A 13299-nucleotide genomic window follows, 5' to 3' on the forward strand; every position below is an offset into this window, starting at 1 on the left:
TTCCTTCCAATTCTCCCATCCCCCCACAAGGCCCCTGTTCAGCATAGAAGGCGAGGCCGCCTTGGCGAGGTATTGGTGTCCTGGAGTGTGACACCTTGGGGCGGGGAAACAACTTGGGAGAAGGACCAGTACCTCGTCCAGGTGGCCTCACCTTCTATTGAACAGTGGTCACCCGCCGTGTCCTTTAGTTAGGTACCATCCCAGTATTTCCCTAGAGAATTGGGAAGTGAGAAGGCAGCTAATCACACTAACCACTACACCAGAGAGGTGTATTATTATTATTATTATTATTATTATTATTATTATTATTATTATTATTATTATTATTATTATTATTATTATTATTATTATTATTGTTGTTGTTGTTATTATTATGTGAAGAACCCGTCACCTGACTGGCAAGTTGCCTTCTTGTTTGGAATCCATATTAAAACTGTAGTGGTGCGAAAGAGATCGCCGACTACTGGCGCCCCTTTTCGTGGCCTCTTCCGACAGACAGGGGATACAGTAAATAGATTGACGTCAGAGAGGACGTCACGACGTAAAAAATTCACTACGAAGATTCATTCCACTTACCCGTACTCTTTAAGTTCTGAAAAATACCGCTCTGAATAAATGTCATGTGATATTAAAGTTTTTCTGCATCACATTAGTTCTGAGATATAAACCGAGACGCTTCACAATTCATCACATCATAAAGAACTTCTACATTTACCGAATTCCATGCAGCGGGCCAAAAGATCATTTCTTTCACTTCACAATATCGACTCCGGTATGGTCTAGTGGCTAGGATACCTGGCTCTCACCCAGGAGGCTCGGGTTCGATTCCCGGTACCGGAACTAATTTTACAACATCGGTTGTTTCGTTTTCTGAAACATCATTATTTCTACTTGTCATTATGAATCGCCAAAGTGTCAAAATTTGCAATTTTTATTTAGGCCTACTCAAAAAATACTAGGTAATGCATGTGTATTCATGGATGTCTTACGAGGAACTCTATATTTAATTTTTTATGCTTGGGTTTTACTTAATCATCCAAGAAAAGCTGCCATATTCAAAGAATTTGAATCTGAACCGTTGTCTACGTAAAACTGAAGTGATTTAGGGGTATGATAAGTTCACATAGTCACCGGCAGATGGCACTAACATAGCGTTAGCGATGTTCCGACCAGAAGTCATTATTAATGTATTCGCTACGCGCTAGGTGTCAGCATTCCCTCCTTTACACTAGAGGTGGGAAAAGTCGTGACTTTGATGTATCAGTGACAACCGTGACAGTGACACAAATGTAACAGCTCCAAAATGTCGTGACAAAGTCACATTCGTGACAAAACGTTTTATCCTGTTGTTGTTTGAAAGAGTCACTCTTACCACCTCTTATTGCTAAAACGGGAGGACTTAACGCGAGCAGGCCAATGCGCAACCAGTGGCCTATCATCTCTGTCACCCACTCATTTATTAATTTAATAACACAAAACATTGCTTTATGATATTCTCGTATATTATTATATCCCTAAAATGTTCTCGTGTAGTAAGACAAAATGTTTCTGCCATATTGTAAACAAATCATAGAGTAGCTCGTACTTCCCTTCGATGAGAGCCCTTAATATTCATAGAAAAAGTGGAGATATTGTCATGCTAATTTCAATACATGAGAAATTACAGGCATTAGCTTCAAGTGAAATATATTACACAGCATGTATACAACAATAAAATACGAAAACATACATGCTAGAATTCCTCAAAACTAAAATAAATATAATCATACAATAAAGCCTAGTTGCACAAAACTATCACAAACAACAGTTACACAAAATTATAATGAACAAACCAAACCAATGTAACCCAATTGTACAAAATTACGATGAACATACAAACACATACAGTACAGCCAACTTATACAAAATTATAATTAACAAACAAATAAAAACATACATTACAACCCATTTATACAAAATTATAATTAACGAACATAAACATACAATAGAGCCCATTTATACAAAATATGATTAACATACAATATGTAGTATGAAATTTGGAAATAGAACAACTTATGAACTTATGTTTAACTGGAAATGAAACTCTCAGTCAACCATCATGAACTTACATCGGAAAAATTTACGTTTAAAAACATCAGTTGTTTCACTTTCCCGGAACTCAGACGAGTACGTCTGTCACTTATCAAGTTCCCAGCTTTGGAGAAAATACGCTCACAAGGCACTGATGTTGCTAAGACATTAAAATGTTTTTTCACTAACTTAGCCATTGTCGGAAATAAATGATGATTTTCTGACCACCATTTCAGCGGGTCCTGATTTCTAGGTAAAATCGGATCTTCCAAATAGCGCTGAACTTCTATAATTGACCTGGATGTGGCAGTGCCGCTTGGTTGTAATGAAGCGACCTCCTTATCAAATACTTCCCAGACTGACAATTCTTCAGTTTGTTCAGGCACTACTGGATCAGCGTATCTCTGACAAACCGATTCTTGCGTGTCCTTGCTCATTTCGGCCGAAACCAACTCGATAACGCTTTTCTTTACGTTTTCGGCGATTCGCTTATTAGAAAATCCAACCATTTTGAAGCGCGGATCGAGGAAAGTACAAAGGGATATTGTCTTGCTCTCTTCAAAGTTGGACATCCTTGTTATAATGCCTCTTTGCAGCTCTGTAACTACCTGTTTTGTAACTGGAAGAAAATTTTCTTCTTGCATTTTCGAGCAGACGGCCAACAAACCTCTCGTTAACACGATAATCTGACTCGCAGTGGCATGTTTCTCTGCACTTAACTTCATAGTTACTTCCTCAAAAGGTTTCAAAACCCTGCACAACTGGGTACATAAGTCCCATTCTTCCGATGAAAGTACGGGGAGGTCTCTATCTATTAAAGCTAATGAGCTTCTCACCGCCTCTTGAAGCAGTGTGATACGTTGCAGCATGTAAAATGTGGAGTTCCATCTGGTTGGTACCTCCTGCAGCAATCGTTTAGGCTGCGCGACTCCCGAGTTTCTCTGGTACGTTAAAAGTTTCTCACTAGCTGCTGTACTCCTCTTAAAATGTGATACGATTGTCTTCACCTTATCACGCGTTTCCTGCACTGTGTGTAGTGCATTCAGCACTATTAGATTTAAAGAATGAGCGTAGCAGCCGAAATGTTTCCATTTGAGCTCATTAACAATAGCACCGGTAATATTAGCAGCATTGTCACTTACTACTATCAGCACTTTGTCACTTAAGCGCCATTCATCAACTACACGTTTAATTTCGCGAGCTAAATTTACACCAGTATGTGGCGTATCAAATCCACAGCATTCAAGTAGTGCCGAATCAAGATAAAACTCATCGTTAATGTAGTGAGCCGTTATAGCAATATAGCTTTCATTAATGGTTGATGTCCAACAATCCGTGGTCAAACACACGCTAGACACATTTTTCAGCTTGTTTTGCACGGCATTGAAGGTGTGCTCATACAAAGCAGGTAGCATTGACGTCGACAAAGTTTTTCTACTTGGTATCTGATACGACGGGTCCAGAGCATTACTATAGCTAATAAAGCCCTTGTCTTCAACAATGCTGAAAGGCTGAAAGTCCAATGTGAACAATTTCATCAGCTGGGAGTCTATTTTATTTTTGTGTAGAGCGTTATGGATTACTTTTCTACTTCTAGGAATGAATGATGATATGCTGGTTTGTTGGAGGTGATGAGATGTGTGTACCGGTAATTTAGGTGAGGCAGCTGGGGTAACAGTATCATGTGATGTAGATGGATCTGAAACAGGTACCAACCATACGTATTACTTTCAAATGAAAGAAAAGAAAGAAAGAAAGAAAGAAAGAAAGAAAGTGACGGGGGGGGGGGCAACGTGGTCTTTTAGTAAAATGTCTTCCTCTCGCAATAAATAATACTAGAACTTACCTTCCATTATAACGTCAGGAATATCCATGTCATGGACTCGTGTTTAGACAGGAACATTATCTGCCTTGGCTACAACTGCAGGTTCGGACAAATTCAAAGTTATAGTCGGATGCTTTCTTTCCACATGTTTCCTTAAATTAGAGGTTGATGTTCTGTACGAGATCTTTTGCTGGCACATATCGCACTTTGCCACATTATCCTCGGTGATTAAAGGGGTAAAATAGGCCCACAGTTTGCTTGTTTTAGTCTTCGTACGCTTTTCCATGTTACACGTGTTTTACACCAATAAGCCACTTCAAAACCAAAAGACTTAAAACACCACGAAATAAACTCTGAAAACGATCACAGAACTAAAATATTGACAATATCTACCGTCAGTCACAAGAGCAATAACACGAGAGCACGCTTTGGTTGAATGTGACGCGAGACAGATCGGAATGTCGTGACCACGCTGTGACTGCAAATACAGTGACAGCGAGAAACAGCACCAGCGCTGCATCTCGTTCCAGTACCTGCCACGTGGCACGCCAAGAGAACGTAGCGTCTCCGTGAAATCGTTACTAGTTACAAGTTCGCGACAACACACTGAAAAGTGTTACATTCAGAATCCAGTCACAGCCCGTGACGGTGACAGGAGTGTCACCGTGCTATATTAACAGTGACGTTTCTTCCTCCCCACCTCTACTTTACACTACCGTGACTCTATATGTACAGTCAAGGTACGTAGAATACAAGGTAGGGATCACGAGAGAGGTGCGCAGTGGCAAAGCAGAGCTGTGACGTCACGCAGGACCCTCGCGTTGAATCTGCTCTGAATGAGATAGAGGTAGTTCGAATAAGAATCGCTGTACACGCAGAAGCTAGGTGCTAATAATACACGATAGTAACAACATATCTGTGGTGTATAAGAAACCGTGTGTATTTATTTTATGAGATAAAACGTAAAAGGCAGTAACAGTGTACACTTTTCAGTATGCTTTGTCATGCCATTGTAGGTTGCACAAATCATAGCAGGCACGCGAAGGAACGAAACATACACTTTCATGTATTCCCTAAAACCACTGACGTAAATAAATGGTGACAGAAGTAATCAAAACATTATCGAAAGCTATCTTTCTCAGCTTCGTGGGTTCGGAAGGCTTTATGACGATCCGCTTCCGACAGCTGTGACGCGAAAGGTGAAATCATCGCTTCTAGCCTCAATGCTGCCGAGGCGATAAGAATTTCCAACTCTTCTCTGAAAGATTATGAAATATTACGCCCAGATATGTACTGATGAACTCGATCAAAACTCGGATATCGTGTGCCAGTCTAAGGCCAGCGTTGAGCCCACAACATCCTATTTTTTATCGGAGGATGAGCAAGAGTTCGTTAAAGCCCTTGAAGATCTAGTAAAAGAGCTCGAGGACAGTCGTGAAACCAAAGAGCTGCTTGAAGACTTCACTGGCTATATAGCTTTTAGGATAAAGAAGAAGAACCTCGATATAGAAAGTAATTACGGAGAGCAGACAGGTCAAACTACAAGGGGTAGAAATTAAATTTCAAAAAGAGTCCCAATTTTTTTTTTTTTTTTTTTTTTTTTTTTTTTGCAAGTTGCTTTACGTCGCACCGACACAGATAGGTCTTACGGCGACGATGGAACAGGAAAGGGCTAGGAGTGGGAAGGAAGCGTGCGTGGCCTTAATTAAGGTACAACCCCAGCATTTGCTTGGTGTGAAAATGGGAAACCACAGAAAACCATCTTCAGGGCTGCCGACAGTGGGGTTCGAACCCAATCTCCCGAATACTGGATACTGGCCGCACTTAAGCGACTACAGCTATCGAGCTCGGTAGTTTCAATTTTACCACGGGAAAGAACTGAAAGACGGTTCTAACATCATCACAAACCTTACGGATATCCTGAAAAAGAAATTCCCCGAAATTTATGAGCTTGCAAGTTGCTTCGTGAGAAGCCGTTCTTTTATTCGAATGGACGCTTTAAACAAAAGTAAGACAATGAAGAGACCGGGTTTCAGTTAATACAACACCGATAAAGAAAGAAGAAAAGCAAAGAAATTCCACTAATGCTGGATGTCTTTGATATTCTTTTTGTTTTAATATCAGCATTATTCTTTACATACCTGTTTTTTTTATGAAAGGCAGTTTATTATGTTGTATATGAAACCAGTGCTAAGAATGTTAATATACAGGCTCATTAATATGGCCTACCTAATGTTAAGGTGGAATTTGTCATTTCCTGGCACTTGGAGAAGAACATTTACTGTACTGTTTGTGTTGTGGACAGTTTCCTAACATTTGCTGTTTGTGTTGTTGACAGTGTATATAGTTTCCCAATACTGCTTGTAACAACGGACATATTTCTTGCAGTCATCAAGCTTTAATGTTCGAGTCTGTAACAATTAGTGTCCCTTGTTATTGTTATCATAGGTGTTGAGAACATGAACATATGGAATGGCCATTCCACTGCGATCACAGTCTTAGCATTGTTACAACCTTTTATACAGATCGAAATACTTCAGAAACGCTGCTGGATTCACACTGTATTTGATCTCCTAGTATTACTCTACTGTAATAGTGGAGTGGAATGCATTTTCTTAGGTGATGTTAAAATATCAATGAAGTTCTCTTATCTCTAACTTGTGGCTAAAACAGAATAGCTTACAGCAGTGTATTAGCCTACCTCATACAGAAGACAAGGCGCTGAGGGTTCATGTTGACGTCATCGACGGCCAAGCGTGGTGGGGAGACCTGCGCGTGATCCCTACCTTTTACTCCAACTACCTTGATGTACAGTGTGGCCAAGTCCAGTCCAGCCACCATGTTTCAGCCAAGTACTCAGCTGGTAGATGAAGGAGAGTGATATTTTTATACTGTAGTTTCAATATAGACTTGATCAATGTTTTAAGATGTTATTTATTTTGCATATGCTGTGTGTTTATAGACCTATCAGTACTGGTTATATTCAGAGTCTGACAACCTGACGTATGACTTCAAACTTTAGATTTATACGTGGAATAGGCATAGGCCTACAAGTCACAATTATTGAAGAGGTTAGAAATTCTACGTTGGTAGCTAGGCCTATAATAACTTTTATATTATAATACTTGTGGTATAAAATAATATAGTCATTGTCTTGAATAATGTATGTGATGACTGTAAAGTTAGCCTACATTTAAATAAAAAATTAACATTTACCATATTCCAGGTTACATGGTTTTACTTATCCGAATATACAGCGCAGTATCATTAAACTATACTATCATACTATCGATATGTATATAATCTTAACACACGCAGAGGATAGAAAATAATATGATTAGTTAACCGATGGATAGACAAAATTCTATTACCATTGTATTACCTAGCTCCAGTCTCCATATTTATGTTAATATAAGTTTACTCGTAGTACTAATAGAAATAATAACGAAAACCTGCTACTCTACTAAAAAATCTGATGTCAAGTCCTGTGGTCTGAAGAGGAATTATAAAATTCTAAAGCAATTTTTTTTTATCTAAAAGTTTCCTAAACTGAATTTATTATTCTTTGTTTGTGGTGTGTTAAAGTTTACAACACTTCTATCTCTGCCCGCCAACTTCAAATGGTGACCAATAGAAAATTTTGTATATTTACTTTTCAGCCAAAAAGCTGTGTTTTGTATCTATTTCATTACCCAATGACAATTAGGGGTGTGTCGGGCCTTAGTTCAGAGCTTTCTAGAACCTTCCTCTCGGGTATAAAAGCTGGCACATTTTCCGGACCCGGTTGTCTTATTGATCGTTCCAGTCGAAAAAATGTGTGTGTTAACAAAAGAGGCGGGGGTGCCTCGTCCATCATCGAGTAGTCCATCAGCTCAAGGTAATGGCAGTCCTGGTTTTACTAAGTGATAGTCTTTGGCAGCTAACTCGAGGGGAAGGTTTCCGATCTTTAACTATCTAACGTTAATTTTCTGAAATGTAAATTTCTAGTTCAAGTGTAAATTGTACATGTCAAAAGAACTTAGCCAAAATCAGGGAAAATAGAGAGTGTGATACTCTCTCGGGTCCCTATCAACTTGATTTTGAGGTGACTAAGATTTTGTAACATTTTTCAGTTTGAAATCCTTCTAATTTAAATATTCTCTCCATCTAATCACCTCAGTAGTACAGGCTTAGCCTCTGTAACTTCGGGCCATTTCGGTTTTCAAGGAGCACAAATGTCCGCCTCCTCTCCATTTTGATTTTTGGGCCAGTAACTTAACCTGTTGTTTATTCACAGAGGCCTGGTAGAATGGGTACTCGATACCCCTGTGTCATTTCTTTTATGTTGAGCACACAAGGCAGTGCATAGTGCTTGAATTGTAAAGTGTAGGTTGTGCCTTTGATAGGCCTGGCTAAGTTTCATAGAGCAAAGACGCTCTTTCTAGTAATGAAACTGTTGAATGGTGCCTTTGAAAGGCTAAGGTCATAATGTCATCAGATGCTCTGATTTTGATGTAAAACAACTTGGGAGACCCGCCTCCTTCAATGTTTGTTAATCGGAGCAGTTGTGCTCATGTAGCATTGGTAATTAGGAAGCTGCAAGCTCAAGTTTGCTAATTTGTCATTTGTTGATTGTTTTGATTTTCTAAACGTTGTCACCTAACTTGTAAATAAAATTTTGGTACAGTACCTGAAATTGTAAAGTCTAAGAGAAACAAGAAAAGGAGAAGGAAATGTAACCTTAATTTTAAAGTTTTAAATGAATCTTCTGATTACCTTCCATCGACCCATTCATGCCCGCACCTTCTTTCACCTCTGTCCAACGCGATATCTCCGTAACAAGTGGTAGCAGAGCGTCGTTGAATGGGTCTGGATAAAGCATCTTTTGACGGCTCAACATAGAAATCAACTCCGAACCCTAAAAATATTTCTTGGTTGCTGGAAATTTTCAAAATTCATCAGATTTTCTATCAATATGTCTGGTCCTCGTGAAGTCCTTGCACCTGGGTACCTGCACAAGGAGGAATTGATTTATGAGTGTCTAATTAGGAAGGTAGTAGATTAGGTGGCAGATATTGCCAAACTTAAGGAATCTTTAGTACTTCCTATTTGTATCCCGGCATTTGGGGACAAAGATATTGATGAGGCTCTGTCCACTCTCACGGATAATACCACCGAGCTGGCTTCTGTAGTTTTTTTTTCTTTTTAGTAAGTGATCCTTCGGCTAATCAACTTAACAGAGTTCAATGTAGACTGTTTCATAGAGCTAGGGACCTATTGTCTATAAAACTAAAGGATGATCATGCGAAGGAGGCTGGTAACTTGGTCGAACATTTGTCGTATATGTATAATACGGTTAGTCTGGGGCCGCTAGTGCTAAAATTGACCCTGTTCAAACTGTAAACTCCGCTGCGGGAGAGGACTCTAGTAGAACTATTGAGAGTAGGAAATCTGTGGCTACTCAACAAACATCTGCCCCATCGGAACAAGTGTCTGATCATCTAAGACAACTTCCACCCTTCCTTATGAGTAATGCCGTCACCTATTATGCCACCTGGGTTTAGCAGTTTGCCCCACCCCTTAGCCATGTTGTTTAAAGGCATGTCCAAGTTTTCCATTAACTCAACTAATGAGGTGATTTCATTTCTAAGATTCTTAGTCGAATTGCATGACAATGCCTTGGTATTTGCTCTCTCTCTCTCATTCTCAAATTCTTCAAATAATTTATCCCTATTTGTAGGTGTCCTCTCGGACACAATCGTAAAAGCAATAGCTGATAGATCTTCGATAGAATATTTCCATGCCCATCTTCTGGCTAATTTTATTCCAGCTAGAACAATGTCATCCTTAACACAGAAGTACTACTTCAGAGTACAGAGGATGGACGAGAACCTTGCCGAATTTAGTCAAGATATAGGACCGATTGCAGAAACGGTATTTAGACTATGTCTACAGTTAAACAATGCCTAAGTATGGCTGCCGCATTGCAGAGACGTTATTTATCACTTAGACACTGTGTAAAACCGATGTTCAACCGCTCATGTTTAAACACTGCCGAGAGCACTGTATAACCTCAAATGAGAGGAGTGAATCAAAATCAGAGGTTATGGACCATGAAACATGTAATTTGTACACTGACTGACAGAGCAAATGCAACACCAAGAAGGAGTGGTCAGAACTTTATGCCAATTGCAGGGTAGACTGACGTCACTGAGGTTATGCTCATGATGTGACATGCGCCGCTGTGCTGCGCACGTAGCGAACGATAAATGGGACACGGCGTTGGCGAATGGCCCACTTCGTACCGTGATTTCTCAGCCGACAGTCATTGTAGAACGTGTTGTCGTGTGCCACAGGACACGTGTATAGCTAAGAATGCCAGGCCGCCGTCAACGGAGGCATTTCCAGCAGACAGACGACTTTACGAGGGGTATGGTGATCGGGCTGAGAAGGGCAGGTTGGTCGCTTCGTTAAATCGCAGCCGATACACATAGGGATGTGTCCACGGTGCAGCGCCTGTGGCAAAGATGGTTGGCCAGGGGCTTTACGTCGCACCGACACAGATAGGTCTTATGGCGACGATGGGATAGGAAAGGCCTAGGAGTTGGAAGGAAGCGGCCGTGGCCTTAATTAAGGTACAGCCCCAGCATTTGCCTGGTATGAAAATGGGAAACCACGGAAAACCATCTTCAGGGCTGCCGATAGTGGGATTCGAACCTACTATCTCCCGGATGCAAGCTCACAGCCGCGCGCCTCTACGCGCACAGCCAACTCGCCCGGTGAAGATGGTTGGCGCAGGGACATGTGGCACATGCGAGGGGTCCAGGCGCAGCCCGAGTGACGTCAGCACGCGAGGATCGGCGCATCCGCCGCCAAGCGGTGGCAGCCCCGCACGCCACGTCAACCGCCATTCTTCAGCATGTGCAAGACACCCTGGCTGTTCCAATATCGACCAGAACAATTTCCCGTCGATTGGTTGAAGGAGGCCTGCACTCCCGGCGTTCGCTCAGAAGACTACCATTGACTCCACAGCATAGACGTGCACGCCTGGCATGGTGCCGGGCTAGAGCGACTTGGATGAGGGAATGGCGGAACGTCGTGTTCTCCGATGAGTCACGCTTCTGTTCTGTCAGTGATAGTCACCGCAGACGAGTGTGGCGTCGGCGTGGAGAAAGGTCAAATCCGGCAGTAACTGTGGAGCACCCTACCGCTAGACAACGCGGCATCATGGTTTGGGGCGCTATTGCGTATGATTCCACGTCACCTCTAGTGCGTATTCAAGGCACGTTAAATGCCCACCGCTACGTGCAGCATGTGCTGTGGCCGGTGGCACTCCCGTACCTTCAGGGGCTGCCCAATGCTCTGTTTCAGCAGGATAATGCCCGCCCACACACTGCTCGCATCTCCCAACAGGCTCTACGAGGTGTACAGATGCTTCCGTGGCCAGCGTACTCTCCGGATCTCTCACCAATCGAACACGTGTGGGATCTCATTGGACGCCGTTTGCAAACTCTGCCCCAGCCTCGTACGGACGACCAACTGTGGCAAATGGTTGACAGAGAATGGAGAACCATCCCTCAGGACACCATCCGCACTCTTATTGACGCTGTACCTCGACGTGTTTCTGCGTGCATCGCCGTTCGCGGTGGTCCTACATCCTACTGAGTCGATGCCGTGCGCATTGTGTAACCTGCATATCGGTTTGAAATAAACATCAATTATTCGTCCGTACCGTCTCTGTTTTTTCCCCAACTTTCATCCCTTTCGAACCACTCCTTCTTGGTGTTGCATTTGCTCTGTCAGTCAGTGTATTATCATGTTGAGACGATTCCGGGAAGAAAGGTTAGTCCGACGGCTTCTCTGTGGGTCGCCCGCTGCTAAATCGCTGCAATTCATTTGACATCTACGGGAAGATAGATCTTAAAATAAGGTTTCGCTTTTCAAGAGACTTGTTTCTTTGAGACTGACAAAGGGACAGTCCGGTAACTGTTAACTTGAATACAATTCTTGGCAACCGATATATTTTATTATATGCATGGGGTAATTTCCATGGAATGATAGGTCACTTCGACTACATACATATCAGAATTACATGTTCCGATCGTCAGAGTGATGTCACATACATCAACCGGGAGGGATTCACTTACATTTACTGCCAAGTAAAACACACATAATAGTGAAAACTAAAAAGTAGGTTGTATGAGGTTTTTATATACAGTATAAGATTTCGACAACTATCAGATAGGAAAAGTCAAGTAGTGGTGATGGTGGTGATTATTGTTTAAAGAGGAGGACTGGAGAAGAAGAGCCATGGCCATAATAACAGCCCTAGTATTTACCTGGTGTAAAAATAGGGAAACTACGGAAAACAATATTCTGGGCTGCCGATGATGCGTTTCGAACCTACGATCTCCCGAATGCAAGCTACATCTATACGGCCCGTACAACACACTCGGTTACACGTTACTATTGCTTCATCTTCCCTTCGTCGAAGCTACCGTATTTATGAGCAGATTAAATGCACGGTAACAACGCTATAATCAAAGCTACACTTCCCCGTACGGTGGTGTGTCGCTTTAGTGTCGATAATGTTATGAGATTTAATTCCACCGAAAGCGATACTGGTATCTGTGGGCAAGTCATGCTCATGCTTAGCTATATTTGAGTAATGTGTAGGAAGACAAACAGCTGACTGGCGTTCGGCACGCGCACCGACGAATTTCAGTGCTTGCGACAAGCAAAGAGTTACATGAAAGATACTTCTATCTCCATTTTCAAACCAATATTGAAACTTTAAATGATGTCTAGTTAAACATCGACTAAACATTGTTTATGCAATGGAAAATCGTGCTCGATTTTGACGTTGTTCAGATAGATGTTGTCTAAGGCTTAAAACTAGTCACCGTTTCTGCAATCGGCCCATAACGTTTTACTTTAGGGTATTCGCTCTCATTTTTCCAGAAGATCAAATTGTGCAAACCATAGTAGAAGGAATCTCTCCGCCTTATAGGTCGTACTTATGTTTTGCCTCTCGACCCCAAACCTTCTCGGAACTCGACGCAATGGCAATGTCAGCCGAAGGAGTGAGGTACGCTGACACTTTAAGAGTCGTCAGAGAGAACACTCCGTCATCTAATAGTTCTCGGTCACCGTTTCGCCGAACATTCCCCACACGCAAGTGTTATGTGGGCGGATCAACGGAACACCTTAGAAATAAATGCCCCTGGATTAAATCTAGTGGAACTAGGAGCGGGGCAGGTCCGTCCCAAGCTTGTTTTAATAGGGAACATGCATGATCCGGGGTTTTAATTGAAAATATGCTAATCTGATTCAAAATTGCATGCAGAATTCAAAAATGTGATCAGAATGTACAAATAATAACTCCAAACATGATAAAAATCTACGAAAATGTCACGTCACGCAAG

General features: G+C 41.7%; 1 non-coding gene across 1 annotated transcript; it reads left to right on the forward strand.

Annotated features, from left to right (window-relative positions):
* Positions 1-768: 768 nt before the first annotated feature.
* Positions 769-840, forward strand: TRNAE-CUC (transfer RNA glutamic acid (anticodon CUC)). Its single transcript has one exon. It is a non-coding gene; the product is annotated as a tRNA-Glu (tRNA).
* Positions 841-13299: the final 12459 nt, after the last annotated feature.

This window comes from Anabrus simplex, chromosome 8, assembly GCF_040414725.1.
Source record: "Anabrus simplex isolate iqAnaSimp1 chromosome 8, ASM4041472v1, whole genome shotgun sequence".
Lineage (NCBI taxonomy): Eukaryota > Metazoa > Arthropoda > Insecta > Orthoptera > Tettigoniidae > Anabrus > Anabrus simplex.